The sequence below is a fragment of the Galendromus occidentalis genome, unplaced genomic scaffold, assembly GCF_000255335.2.
Source record: "Galendromus occidentalis unplaced genomic scaffold, Mocc_1.1 scf7180000076438, whole genome shotgun sequence".
NCBI lineage: Eukaryota > Metazoa > Arthropoda > Arachnida > Mesostigmata > Phytoseiidae > Galendromus > Galendromus occidentalis.
In genome coordinates, this window is record NW_003804427.1 from 14,684 (window position 1) to 28,854 (window position 14,171).

A 14,171-nucleotide genomic window follows, 5' to 3' on the forward strand; every position below is an offset into this window, starting at 1 on the left:
TAGAAGTTCGGCAACCTTGATCATCGCTGCTATATTGTCTCTCCACATGTTAGCTATCGTCTGCCGGTCGGATTAGGGGCTTCGAACGGTTGCGGTTGCGGCTAAAAACTGCTCGTGAGCATTGATGGTAGTGTCTGAGTTCAGGTTCGAAACTCAGCCGAAGCACGATGCGAACGTTCCTTCGAACGTCAGCGACAACCGTCATATCCGCAACGAATGCCAAAGTTTTGCATGTCGTACGAACGTATCGAGTAATTTGACGCGAAATTTCGACCGTTACGATGGGTCTCTATCGACTGGCCGCCGCACCGCCGTTGGCCAGCCGGGGCGCGGAGTCGAAGGCGAAATCTGCGTCAGAAAATCAAGGATAGATATCTTTCCTTTCTGGGGGCGAGAGTTTGGTTTAAAAGTGATGCCGGGAGAAAAACTCTCCACGTAATCTTCAAACATGAAAGTGGTAGGTTCGAGTGCAGCGAAGCTTTGCCCACCCTTGCGCAGTGTGCTTACTCCGGGTGCTTTCGGAAAGTCGGGTGTACGATGAGGTGGAGGAGGCGCCTTCACGTTCGCGGAATCAACTTCAATAGCTACGGAGACCGATATCGTCTTGCGTGTTGCAAGCTACGGCGAAAACTCATCTGCTCGAGCAAAGAGACAATAGACTCCCGCCCAGGTCCCAGTCAGTGATTCAAACTATCCCCCGGATGAATCTCTTCTGAAGATTTTCAAGAGAGTCAATGAATAGCCTTGCATCGCTTTTCTCTTGGGAACGGCGATTATTTGGTGTCAAGCATGAAAACGCGCGGAATCAGCTATCGAGGACGGGCAGATGCGATAGCGCGCAAAAAAAACGTGTTGTGCACCACTGTCAGATTTGTGGCAAATTGGCTGTTCCGTATCCTGACTTCAATCTGTGAGAACGCATCGTGTGAGCCCGACAGTGGGATCGAATGGCTATGGCTGGAAATAGCCTAACCTTGAATCTTCGCCGCTTTTGATTATCAAAAAAGAGTTCCGGGGCTTTTTTCGATCCTGAAACAGAAGTTACGGAAACTGAATTTTCCAGTCCAGTGGATCGTAAGCCCGACCCGATGCTCGGAGCCGACGGTTTTTAGTGGCTTCGGACGGATATCTAACCGGTCTGAGTGAGAGATACCGTTAGAGGTCGGCGGAACACGTGACCCATCCCGGAGCGATACGAATAATGGAAAAATTATGATTTCTCTTCATATCATCCGGGCCAGACCGAACCATGATTGCTTCTTTTTCGATGGACTTTATTATTTTCTGAGCGAACGCTCGGATGACTTCGGGGTCTTTAAAACTGATTCGTGCTCATTCCTTTCAATCCCTAAATAGTTTAAAAATACTGCCAATAGCGAAGTTTCATGCTTTCATGGCGGCCGTGAAATCGGCACTGACTCAGAACGGAACTAATGTAGTTTCTCTTTCGCAGATTTTGGCACTCGCGGCGCTCCTGGCGTCTTCTGTCGCCACTTATCTTCATAAGTCGACGGCGTATGCGCCGGCTCATCTGTACCGCAACTATTACAATCCCGTTCGCTACTTCAGCGATCACGGCAGCTCCCGCGTTTATTCATCGCATCCGTCGACCTTTCCCTCGGGATGGCCTCCAGTACATCTTTCTCACGCGAAGCCCCACTATAAAGTACATAAGGAGGTTTCATATGTGAAGAAACCAGTGGTCACTGTGAAGTACGTCAAAGAACCTGTGGTCAGCTACCGTGTGCGGCCGGTCAAAACTGTTTCTTACGTCAAGGAGCCTGTTGTGACTTACAGAAAGACCAAAGTCGTTCCAGCGTACTGGTGAATCGAACGAAATTAAGCCAACGATGAAGGATAAATTATTATTATCGCAATCCAGAAGAACAGATCACGACTAAATCGATCGATTCTCGGCCCCGAACGCACTGTATATTGTGAGCACGCGCCAGAACCTCCAGGGGTTCGCATCAGAGCTTTATAGATTTGCAGAATAAAACGTCATTAGCCCGAAAGTCTGAATGTGGGAGGCATGTTTTCTAGGTTTCCTGATGATTGACTAAAAAGAACAAGACAAGCATCCCATGTCGATACAAGAGAGAAGTCGGCGCCAATCCATTGCCTGCCTATTTGAAGAACTTATGTGCTTGGATCAATCGGCTCAACGGAGTGTCGTGGGTCATTTATCGGGAATTAGCCGAGCTCCTCTCTGGAAACAAACAGCCTCATCGCGTTGCTAAACAAGATCGGGACCTCGAAAGGCGAAGAAAGCTTGGGGGAGAATTATTAATGCTTCTCTCTTTCGCAGTAATTATCCCAGAGCGGGCTAACTGGCTGACTGCTCGGTTGACTGGGCGAGCCTGCTGAGAACAGCAGCGGCTAACGGTCCGAATGAGCCGCCGCAAGTCACCGCCGCGCCGTCGAAACTGTCGCCGCCGCGGCCACCACACTGAATGCAGCGAAGGGTCATTTGAATATTAAAATGAGACAGTCTCATTCCACGACCAGCAGCAGCACCGAGTTCGGCTGGGCGCAGCTCTAAAAGCGAAGTTTCAACTTCTCAACAGCTAGCTCGGTTGACTAACTGGTCGCACGGGGCTTCCTCCTGCCATCTCCACCACGGTCCATCGACCAGTTATTGCAATACGCCCACCAAACGCTGGTAATTCTGGCAGCAACGAAAATAACCCCGGGACAGATTGAGAGCTGACTCGTGATTTTTTGCGGATTTCTCAGGAATCACGCGTCGACTGCTTTTCTGCGGAAAAGGAAAACACGGCATCGGTTCCTACGATGGACGTGCATACAGGTACGTGTGTGTGTCCTCGCGCTGCCAGAGATCAGCCTGGTGTTGAGGGAGATGGGGAATGGACTCGTCACGGGACAAACGAAGAGCCTCGCGGGTTCTCTCACTCCTCGAGGACATCGCTTTGTTTTCTTCACTTGGTGCGCTGAACACGCGTTTCTCGGCTCAAATCGGAAGCCACAAACTCTAAAAGCTTCCTGAAAGAAGAACGAGCGAGGAGTGAAGAACCAAACTCCTAATTGGATGTGAAACCGGAAGCGGATGTGAATGCATGCTCGGCTGTCAGCCCTCTTGTTGTCGGCTCGCCGACTGCGTTGGAGCCGCACAATCGGTTAGCACCGCTTCGTCGAGGTATGGTGAGAGGCGGCTTACGAGATTGTTCGAAATTTTCCGCCTGCCGGTGACCATCGTCTTAGTCCGGGAACCGACACGATGAATTCGGTTGCGGAGCCGACCGGGGAAGAAGATTCTGGGAAGAAAGCGCCCCGGCTCAAAAAATCGCAACCTGGGAAAAACCTCTACGAGGGTATCTGCCGAAGCCTACGATTCGGGCAGACGCCGAGCCAGATCAGCACCAAGAGTCGACCATGGATTACGAGTACGTTTTTCGCGTGTGGAACGTGCGGTTCCCTCCGTGGGACAGCGAATTCACGCTCCGATGACGTCTGAAAAGCTGAATTCTGGCTCGGATGGATGCGTCAAGCCTCGTCAAGGAATTAACAGCAGCATTCATCGGGCAGAGGGTCATTTTTTGCGTAGCTTAGGGTACGGGGGAGATACTCCGCCGCCGGGCTCTGCCCAAGTGCTCGGAGGAAACGCGGGACGAGAGCGGCTTCGAGGAGCCGTAGAGTATTTGACCAATCGTGCCTCATCCTTCCCAGAATCCACAGAACCACCGATCGACCGGCTGACTTACGATCATTTGTGAAGATTTGGTCTTGAATCGCAGATATTGGATGTATGTAGTAGTAACGAGGTTTAGAGGAAACTAAAATTCGGGGAAGCTTTTAGGTACAAGTCGGTCGGTTGGTTGGTCGGTCGTTCCCCCGACCGTCACGGGGTCTCCTTCGCTCTTGCTGCTCTTCGAATAGGAGGGCCATCCTTTTCGCCCATTTGATTCGTCGTCGTACGCCGCGGTCGCCGATGAGAGTACCGCTAGGGTTGAAAAGACCACCGACTGCAGTCGGCATGAAATGGGATTGGAGAACACCACCAAATTGGTCAGATCAGCTATTTCAGAGGGCTTGTTGGACGGCAGGCGAGCAAGCAGGCAGGCGAGCAGGCTGGTTGGCGAAGAGGAACGAGTATATGGACGACCATTGAGACGACTTTCCGACGACGTAGGAGACGATCTCCTCTCATGACAGCTAACCTCTTCCTAGGAAGAGGAGCGAAATTCAAAAGAGTGAAAAAAACGAGCCTTTACAGGTACTTTGCTCAGAATATTCCCGAGAATCCATTAGGCTCGTGTTCCTGTGACCATCGGAGATATTATAGAGCTTGAACACAGTATGCAATTAATGAAGTGACTGACTTCTCGGGACTGCTATTTCGCGCTGCCCCGATAGTACATCGTTGAAAGATTCCCAAGAATGATCCTCTGTCGGGACCTCGAGTAGTCTTTTCCGGACCGGATTCTCTCGAATAGAGAATTGCCGGGTCTGACAGCTTGAGGTGGATAACATCCGTTTGCCTCCCCCACGCAGGAGTTATGTATTGACTTACGTGCAGAACGTATATCACGTAACTCAGACAGACAGACAGAACGGAATTCCATTCTAGGTATACTGCTCTACCCCTCTCAGGGTGAATAAAAACATTGATTGGAATTCCATTCGATAGGGAACTATGCGTCACCCTCCCTTGTTTTTCCGATAGGACACTCGCTCATGTGAGGAGCTGACATCGCGATAGCAAGACGCACAAATGAATTACAAAACGTGGTCATTGTCGTTTTTGGCTCATATCGCATAACCGTCCCCCTAGACCAAGCACCTATGACGATGTGACTCACGAACTCATAGTGTTCTAGATGGCGCAGAAATCGTCGTCCGAGAGGAAATGGAGGGAGGGGGGCAGCACCATCTGCCGATAAAGCTGGGGAGATAAGAATGCTTGTGGTGACGGTGGCGGCGGCGATAAACGCCCTCATCTAATCTTTGCGAGCTGACTTGGGTTTCAACGGGCAGGTGGTGCCGCGGCGAGTAGTAGTGGTGGCTCTGATAATGGCTAGGAGCAGCATAGAAGTCAAGGGAGAAGCTCCGAGAGATGAAGTGCGGCTCATATATCGGGTGATTGAAGTCCAATCAAGCTTGCTCCTGCCACCGGAGCTTCGACGAAGAACAACTTTGCTCGCTCGGTTCTGCTCCCGCTACTGTCGATTTTTTTTGTGCAGTCCGAGGGAAAGCGAAACTCCTCCCCGTATTCCATTGGAGCAGGGTCGGAGCATTCGACTCTGGGTGAGATTAGCAGAAAGTTCCGTCCCACGTGTGGAACCGGGAACAACCTGGAAATGTTTTCACAATCGCTTCTCACGATTTCCGAGGCGTGAGAGCATTGACCAAGAGTTTCCAGATTTTCCTCGAAATTCGTACATTTTCTGAGCGGCATTTCCAATTTGTCGCTGCAGCCAGTTAAAATATTCCTTTGGACTCCTTCGAAGGCACAGCCCACGAATATTTCTAAGTGAGCTCATCGATCACCGTTCTGAGGGTAGATATGCTCGACATTCCTCGTCGGCAGTCAATTGCGCTGTCGATCAGGGCAGCAGACGAAAGCTTCACCAGGCAGGCAGTTGCCTCGATGACCACTCACGAGGTCATTAATATTGCTCTAGTCGTTCACTAATCGCGTCAATCGTTATTTCTCGGTGGAGGACATGGGAGGAGTCAGCGTCGGAGAGATCTTCTGTCGGAAATTGAAGCAGCCGTGCTCCGGTAAAACGACTAACTAGCTGACGATAATAAGCCCAGGGAGAGGATGACTGAGCTATCGGTCAGTGATTGGCAGCGCCGAAGGTACTCGACGCGATGCCATAATTACGAAGGAGTCGAGAACAGAAAACGGTGTACATACAAATGTCTGCCGCGCCGGCTGCGCTGAGACTGACTATTCATGCATCGTGTCACGCTATTCATCAATGTCACTCGAGTCGTCGGTCGACCCCTTCGAAGCCTATGAATGTTTTACCAGCGATAGAGAATCGCGAGTCGAAAAGAAGACTCCGCATTGGAACATTTCAGTGATAGCGAGACATCGTGCGGCTCAGATTCGTTCTCATTGTCGTGACTTCAGACCCATTTCGTTGACTGGTCATCGGGAGAGTGTTCTCCTGTCCCGTGCCGGTTTTTCAAATTCCCCCTCCCCTTCCCCGAGAGTATCTCAAGCACACCATCATACCGAGCAGTATATCAGCGTATCGACAGGAATCATTATAATTTGACATTGTACTTAGAGGGATGAGTTCTTTTTCAAAGACTGCATTGGAGTAGACCTTGACATAATTTCAGCTTTGGGTCCGTCCGGAGGAAAAAATCATAAACTTCGCATCATGAGGGCGAGGTTGAAGCGGATCGTCCTAAGAACAGTCCCTCTGAAGCACAGTCAGACACATACGACGAAGACAAGGACTTTCGGAGAAAGGTTTTGAGCTGGCAGCTCCTTCTATTATCTTCTAATCTGCTGCTAAGAGCTGCTTCTGCCGTCAGCGGCGCTGTTGGGTGGAGTCGATCTCGATTCGCTTTTCCTCTGACTGCGCGTTGACTGGGTGGTTGGCTGCTCTCGATCTCTTCTGACGAGACAACGATATTCAATCCCCGACCCCGTCGTTTCCCTTTCTTTTTTTTTCATGAGAGAGCTCCGAGTATAGCCGTGAAAGCGCTTCCTTAAGTGACCCTATTAGGCTTTTTATGAATACGCCGGGCCTCGGCTCTCCACATGCCCTGCCAGACTCAGAGCGGCTATGCTCGATCTGACGTTCGTGTGCAGTCGTAGTTAGCGAACTCGATCTCGGGGCCTGCCTGTGCGGCTAATTGATTTTCCAGCTCCAGATTAGAATCAGGATCCACGAGAGTCCGAACCTGACACAAGAGATCCGGAATGATTCAGATTTTCGATTACGTTCGGTGAGCTCGATCCTCATTGCCGCGACCGCGTCCCCCCATCAGATCGGAGACCCACAGACGTACGACGTACACACCATTAAATAAGACGAGCTCCGAAGGACATCCGGGAAAGCTGCGTCTCGAGCTTGCAGTGAGTTCCGAAAACCCGCGAATGACGTGGGAATCGAATTTGGCTCAAGACGTCCCTCGATTCCCCTCGGCGCCCCTCTCTAGGAACAAGAACAAAGCGAATGCTCCGCCTGCTTGCCCACCCGCTCGACCGCCCTCTTGTCTGTGCGTCTCTCTGTGAGTACCTCTCTCTGTCGCCGCGTCGTCGGCCGCAGACAGGATCACAGCAGGATCAGCGTTGGAATCCAATTCGTATTTTCCTGAACGGGTGTCTTTGCAAGTTCGCGGCGAGACGAGCGGTCACAGAAAGCGAGCGTTACTGGAGTGTATCCTTCCTCTGCGATGTATCGCGGCTGGTCCAACAACCACCAAAGCTGCTACCGATGCCACTAATGCCATCGTCCCCGCTGCTGCTGCTGCGGCAGCATCCACCAACAGGACGACGACGACGAGTGGAATGGATAGGGAGAGGGAGCGGCGCCACAAAAGAACTCCTCTCTCCAATTCCCTTCTTCTTTACTTATCCTCGCCATTATTCTCTTCTTCGTACTCCATTATTACCATTTGTCTTTGTAGTCTTGCGGTGGCTGCCACTGGCCGCCCCCTCTTTTCCTTTTCTGTTGAGATGGTTGGTTGTATCGTTCGGTGTCCGGTCAGCGCTCGAGGGAGAGCAGAGGAACAACGACTTCTGCCCGATGTCCCCTCGCCCCTCACGACCGAGCACGAGGGCGGCATCCAGAGGGGCTTCTCACGCGGCTCGACCAACAGCCCGACTGCCTCTCCCCGACTCTCTCTTTCCTCTCAACTCTCCCTCAGAAACATACTCTCACTTACTTCGGCCTCTAACAGCGCGCATTCTATGTATTTGTGGTAGCTGTTGATTTGCTCTACGTCGAGCCCAAAGGTAGTCCCGACAGAGCGTATTCCTCTTAGAAGAACATACGGCTCTGACGGAATAATTCTTCTACCTGACCCCTGAACTTGATGCCACCTCATTAGATCCTCCGCATCCATTTCTTGGCATTATCCCACACCTTCGAGTCTCCCTCCGAGTGGGGCGAGGTGCGACGCCAAGCAGCTGCTGCTGCACGCCCAGAGTCGGGAGCTCGAATTCTAGAGATTCCGTAATTCCCGGGTTGAAGAGATTCTGCACGAAGCCAGGGCCGGGAGCTCTGTAGACCGTCGCAAGCTGTGTCGGCACTACCGCGGGTAACGACATAATGGGAACAAGCTGTGGGCTCCTCTGGCTCCATCGTTCTTCGTGGTCATCCCATATATTGGTTCTTAGTGGATAGACGAAGCGCACAAAGGGAATAGAAGCAGGAAAGAAGCTGGAGCAGAATTGAGGCAACTATCGGCGGCGGACACCATGGAACAACGAATCAAGGAGGACAAACCGAAAGAACGAAGAGAACAACGACACCGATGTTGGTAGAGAGGGCAAATTGATAAAAATGACCAGCGAATGTTCGCGCCACCGTATTAGCCCGAGCAAGCGCCCCGCCGAGCATCCGACGACCAACCAACAGAGGACACCCAGGACGGTAAGGGCAACGCGACAGTGAAACTCACGAAGAGGACGGTTCTGCAGCCCCCGCTCGGGGAGCGAGCGTACGGAAGTACGTCGCGGACGAATGAAAGGGACAATAACTTTTCTCGTCTGTTTTCCATTGAATAATTGGAGTACTTCAAACCTGGGAAGCGCTCTCCTCCTGGAGCATCTCTCAGGCGAGCGCAACTTCAATGCCGGCGGAAAGCCTATAGGAATATTCGATTCTACTCTGAATGCTCTATTCGAAATCAAACTGGCTCCACCGTGCCCCCAACCCCTCTGAAATCGGAGTCGATACGGTCCGAATCGACTCGATGCCGTTGTGTTACGACTCGGGAGCTCTCGCGGAGTGGCGGAGTCAGAAGTAAGCAGCGGATTGGTCGAGTTCGAAGTAGGAGCTGTCGTCGTCGTCTTCGTCTTGAAAGGAAAAGCATCTCGACGCGTGGCAGCAGCGGCAGCTAGACGATGTATTTGTGAGTGTGTATGGGTAATGATTACGAAAGCATTTCTCCGTCCTCCCCTCGCAGTCCCCTGCTTGTTCTCCTTTCTGTCTTCCCTCGTTACCCTATTCCACCCTCTTGAGCACTACCCGTGCGCGTACCGGGTTTCTTTGGCGCATTTTGATGTCTGTTTTGAGGCATTTCTTCCCGAGGTGCGACAGCCGCCTCCGCTTGTCTGCGCGTGCCGAGGGAAGAAGATCGACATTGAGAAAGCTTCAAAAAGTCTCCGAGTGTCAAAACACCGCCGCGGCGGCGGCTGCCGCTGTCGTTGCGGAATGAGGATTTGAGCATTTCCTCCGAATTCTCCGTCGAAGCCGGCAGCTCCGGCGACAACATCCGCTGGCAGAAGAGCGAATTATTTCGGATTCTCCCCCGAGGTCCACGATGCACGGAGAATATGGGATTGCGACGTTTCTCTCTTTATTCCTGAGGAGCGCGAGAGCCCGGTATCGGCTTGCTGACTGCGAGCCCGGTATCACGAGTTGTGATTGCCGTCGTTCCCTTTGTTGTCGGAACACAAAAACGTGTCAGTAGAATACTGTTCGATGAACCGCCTGCTACAGTCGTTTCGGGGCTGGTCGTTCAAGTGTACTTTGTCGCCTCCGGTCTGGCTCCTCCATGGAACCGACCGTTCGGTGGCCCAAACAAGGATATTACCGCGGAACGCCTTGGACGTCGGTGGAGGAACATTACACTTAATAGGGTACTAACGCTGCAAATGCCTCGGGCAGCGGCGGCTATGGGGTAAGCAGTCTCTCGCGCTCAATCTCGCGTTTTTCTCCGTCTTTCGTTTGCTTCAAATGACTCCGCTCGGCTAATGTCCGTCCACTAAAACTCAACAACACACCTAACTGCAGAACTTGATTTTGCCTCAATGGCCCCTCGCCCCCATCCTGGTCGCACATCCGAAACGATGGGCCTGGTCGACGAAGCGGGGACTTGGGCTCGGCTCGCGCTCGATTCACGTGATAGCATGCCCCGAGACGATATTAGCCTCGTACCTTCTCTGAAGTGCACCTCGATCGGAGTATATCGTAAGGTCACATCGAGTCGTCATTCCGACCTCACTGAAAAATAGCGCGCATCCATCTGAACGTGAGTATGTTCGAGTGTGCGTGGCGCTCTCAGATTTAAGCGAAGCTCTAAATGGGAACGAAACTCGCAGAGGCAATCGACGACCCGACGCGGCTCGTTAGGGAGCCGTCTCGATAGTACGCGGCTCGGGAGTTAGATCTCTAACATCGCGAATAGTCGCGACTCATATCCTGCCGACCGCTTTCCGAGCAGGGATTGAGCTTCTCGCCCGAAATTTCATGCGTGGCATTTCCCAGTCCGAACTGGAGTGGTCGTTCGACTGGCAGCGTGTCAGTTATCGGCACGCAAAAAACGGTATCTAGTCAGGGAGCTTGCAGGGCTGATCGAAAAACCTCGCAGATCGAGCTTCAGAGTCCTGTGCTTCCGAGCCCTCGTTTCTTGCTCCATGGGAGAGGACAGCCAGAACACACATACGGCTGCAGAGAAACTTCCTTCTGGTACTTTCGAGTTCTGTGTACAGCTGATCGCGTAATTGGCGTTTCTGTAGTCGGCTTCTATAATGAAAATTTTACTCTTTGGTGTCGCCACAGAAGCTCAATCCAGAACCAGGCCATGGCGATAATTCGGCGTGCTCTTCGGTTTATCCATATGCCAGGGATCTTCTCGGGTCGCGAGAATCCTCCGAGAACTCGCCATCCGAATGGTTCCTCGGATTGCATGAAGGACGATTTAAAAAGGGTAATAATCTATTTCGATTATTACTGATATAATATAGGAGATAAAATGAATAGAAAGATGTACGATGGAATAACATAATATGATACTATTCATCAGCTTGGTCGGAGTGGCTCCGACCATGGCGCGGACCCGACAGAGTCACCAGTCTTGAGACGGCGGAGTTGTGTTCTGATTCGATCTGATCACGAGCTATCTTCTCTGCTCTCGATGTGCGGGTAGGATTCGGGCAGACGAATCCGATTATCAACTCGTCCTTCCGATCGCACAGCAAATCTGTTCATATCTCACAGCACGGCCATCGATGAGTGTAACAGCACGGCCGAATTTCTAAAAAGTTTCTCTTCGTCTGCTCTTTCTCCTCCCCTCGCAAGCTCTCGTGTATTCCCTTCGTTTTTAGCTCCTTTAGCCGTCCCGGATTTTAAGAATTGAAGCGATTTGATTTGAAATTTGAGATAACGTCGCTGTTTCAGGCTCGGTCGGTCGCCTGCGAGCTTGGTGGCTGCCATCGAGCGGACTCGCGGGCCGATTCAGAGACTTAAAAGCTTTTCGATGGGGACGGAGTTGGGCGCCCAGGTTTTTGTCAATCGCGACAAAGGAAAAAAGCAACATTTGTCTACTGCTGCCTATTTCGGACACAAAAGAGCTCCTGCTCGTCAAATCATTTGTTGCACTTCTTGCCGATCAGTTGACTCCTCGTTTGCTGCTCTAAACGAGCTCACAATGATTCCCGATGGCTGTTCGGAGGGGAGCTCGGATTCAATCTCGGACGGAGGCAGCATTTCGGAACACCGGGCGAATCACGATCATTAAATCTGTGAGATATCGATATGACGTTTCATTATTGTGATGATAATGTTGGCCGTTCTATTGACAGCGAGAGCCGATCCCTGAAAAGCTCCCCGATTTTTCGAACTTCCAACCTTCAGGAAGGGGTTCCGGCGGCTGGAGCGACCTCATTGCAAGATGACTCTTCCCAAATTGGAAGATGTCTCCCGGAGAATTCAGCTGGAATTCAGGGTTTCGCCTGAATCACGAATCACGTAAAGCTTGAACGGCCTCATCAGGCTAGTTCGGAAGGCGTCTCTCGATTCTCTAAGAGAGACTGCTCTCAAAGCGTTTGCGATAATGAATAGACAGTGGTCGCAGCAGAGTCTCGTCTTGCTATCGATTCCTGACTCTCGTGCCTGTTCCTTCCATACCCGCCTCATTATTTGTCCCTCGAGAATTCATCGAGTGTTGATGTTCGCTCACTTAGTTGACAGTTCCGCTAGCTTGCTGCCAAGAATGAGCTCAGCGGTAATCAGGTGGCGTCAGGAGTCATCCAAGGGCAGCATCATTCTCCGGAGTACATTTAAGTTCGGTGTTGCCACTCCCCACATCTCTCTGCGAAGACGAGACTCGCTCCAGAGTGACTCGTCGACATCTCTCCACTCACTCGAGGCGAACGAACGACAGAACGAGAGGGTTGCCGACAAGATTGCAGCTGGAGTATCTGGCCGCGTGAGCGAGCAGGAGGAGCTAAGCTCTTACCTGTTAAATGTTTTGGGCCATTACCGCGCAGACTGTACAAGCAGCAACCCTTTGAATTTATGGCCACATTTAGTCGACATCCTGGATTCGCTGGCAGAATTCAGTAGAGTGTTACTTTCGGGATGCCAAGCTTGCAGGTTGTGCCTCTTCTCCCCGTCTCAACAACCCAACAAGCTACCGACTGAGGGGCTGACTGAGTTTTCCTGGGCCTCCTTTTTCTCATGGGACGGAGATGCTCTTCCGGCCGAATCTCCGCGGAGTGCAAGTCGCCAACCACAACGGTCGACTGAGCGAATTTCTTGCGAATTTCCAGAGGTCCTGTTCGAAAACGGCGAATATCCGAGAGCCACAAACACTGACATCGACAATGTTTGTCGCTCGCACCTCGAACTGTGCTAAGCGTCGAAGTCGCCTATAGCGCACGGGACGTCTGAGGAGGGATGGATGGATCCGTGTGGTCGCTTAAAGTTATTGCTGTGTCGATATAGCTCGGTCAATTTGTCAAAGGGAACAAGACGACACTCTTGTTTATCGAGCCAGCGAGAAGGCGCGATAAGACAAAGTGGCCCATAGCAGCTGCACGCTCAGCCGAGACGCAACACAAAACTCGGTGCCCGGAGAAAACACGAGGAGGATCGAGCCGGGAACTTCCGCTCCTCGAGAATGTGCCGCTTTGATGATCGAACTTTGGAAGCTCCGAATTTCCCCGGCGGTCCGGAGACGTCGAGATTATCAAGAGGCATATTTACTTCGGGCACGTCAGCAATGAAGTTCTTTTGAGTGATTCCCCTGCTCAATCCGAGAACGGACGGAATTCACCTTGGCGTGGACTCTAGCAAGCCGTGGCGGCCGCATATAGTCAATTCGAGTTCGAATCGTGAACGATATAAGCTGGGAATCGACTTTTCCCGAGCATCGCACAAAAATAGGCTGTGCGGTCGTTGTATCGTCGAGCGTTCGGGGAAACAGATGTGTCAGACACGACGACCGAGAGAATAGATCAGAAAAAATGAAGTGGGATCTGTCGATAAGAAGTGATCGCATGCACGTTGTTCGGCACGATCCCCTCCGTTATGATATCTCCCCGTCCGTGTCCCCTACAATATTCTTCGCCGTCGGCCGAGCCGAAGCGTGGAACTTGTTGATGTCACGGGAGAACGCGCCCGCTATACGCCGCAATATTCGAAGAATGCCTATTACGCTGAGTTTCCAATCATCCGATTCGACTTGGATCCTCGGATGCTGCTCCGAGTCTCGGATATGCTATGGAGAAATGAGTTTTGAAACTTTATTTCCGCTGTCGCGGAAAAAATGCCCATTCTTTGAATGGAACGACGACGATTCCACGAGATTCGCTCAGAGTGCCGAATGGGATGGATACGAAGGGTGGTAGTCCCGTGTCTTGGCCGCATTATGTTCCCAAGAGGCGAGTCGTCCCCACCGCTGCTTTTCACGCTTTGATGCTTTCTCACTTGCGCAAGCCAGCTATTTCGCGGAGGAATAATCAACAAGAAGAAATAATCAGATGTCACATTGGGGACCAACTCCTGGACCGGGATGGCGTATCGGATGCCGTCATCCCAGTGGGTCACGATCTCCAGATGCACGAGATATCCCACTTTTCTTTATAATTATTATCGTTGTTCGACGCTTCTAACTCGGGGGCTCTCGAGACAATGGATCGATGGCGACCTCTGATCCGCCGAGCCGATAATCCGAACACTTCTCAATCGATCGAGAACGCATATGATTATAATTATGATATTAAGATTATTATG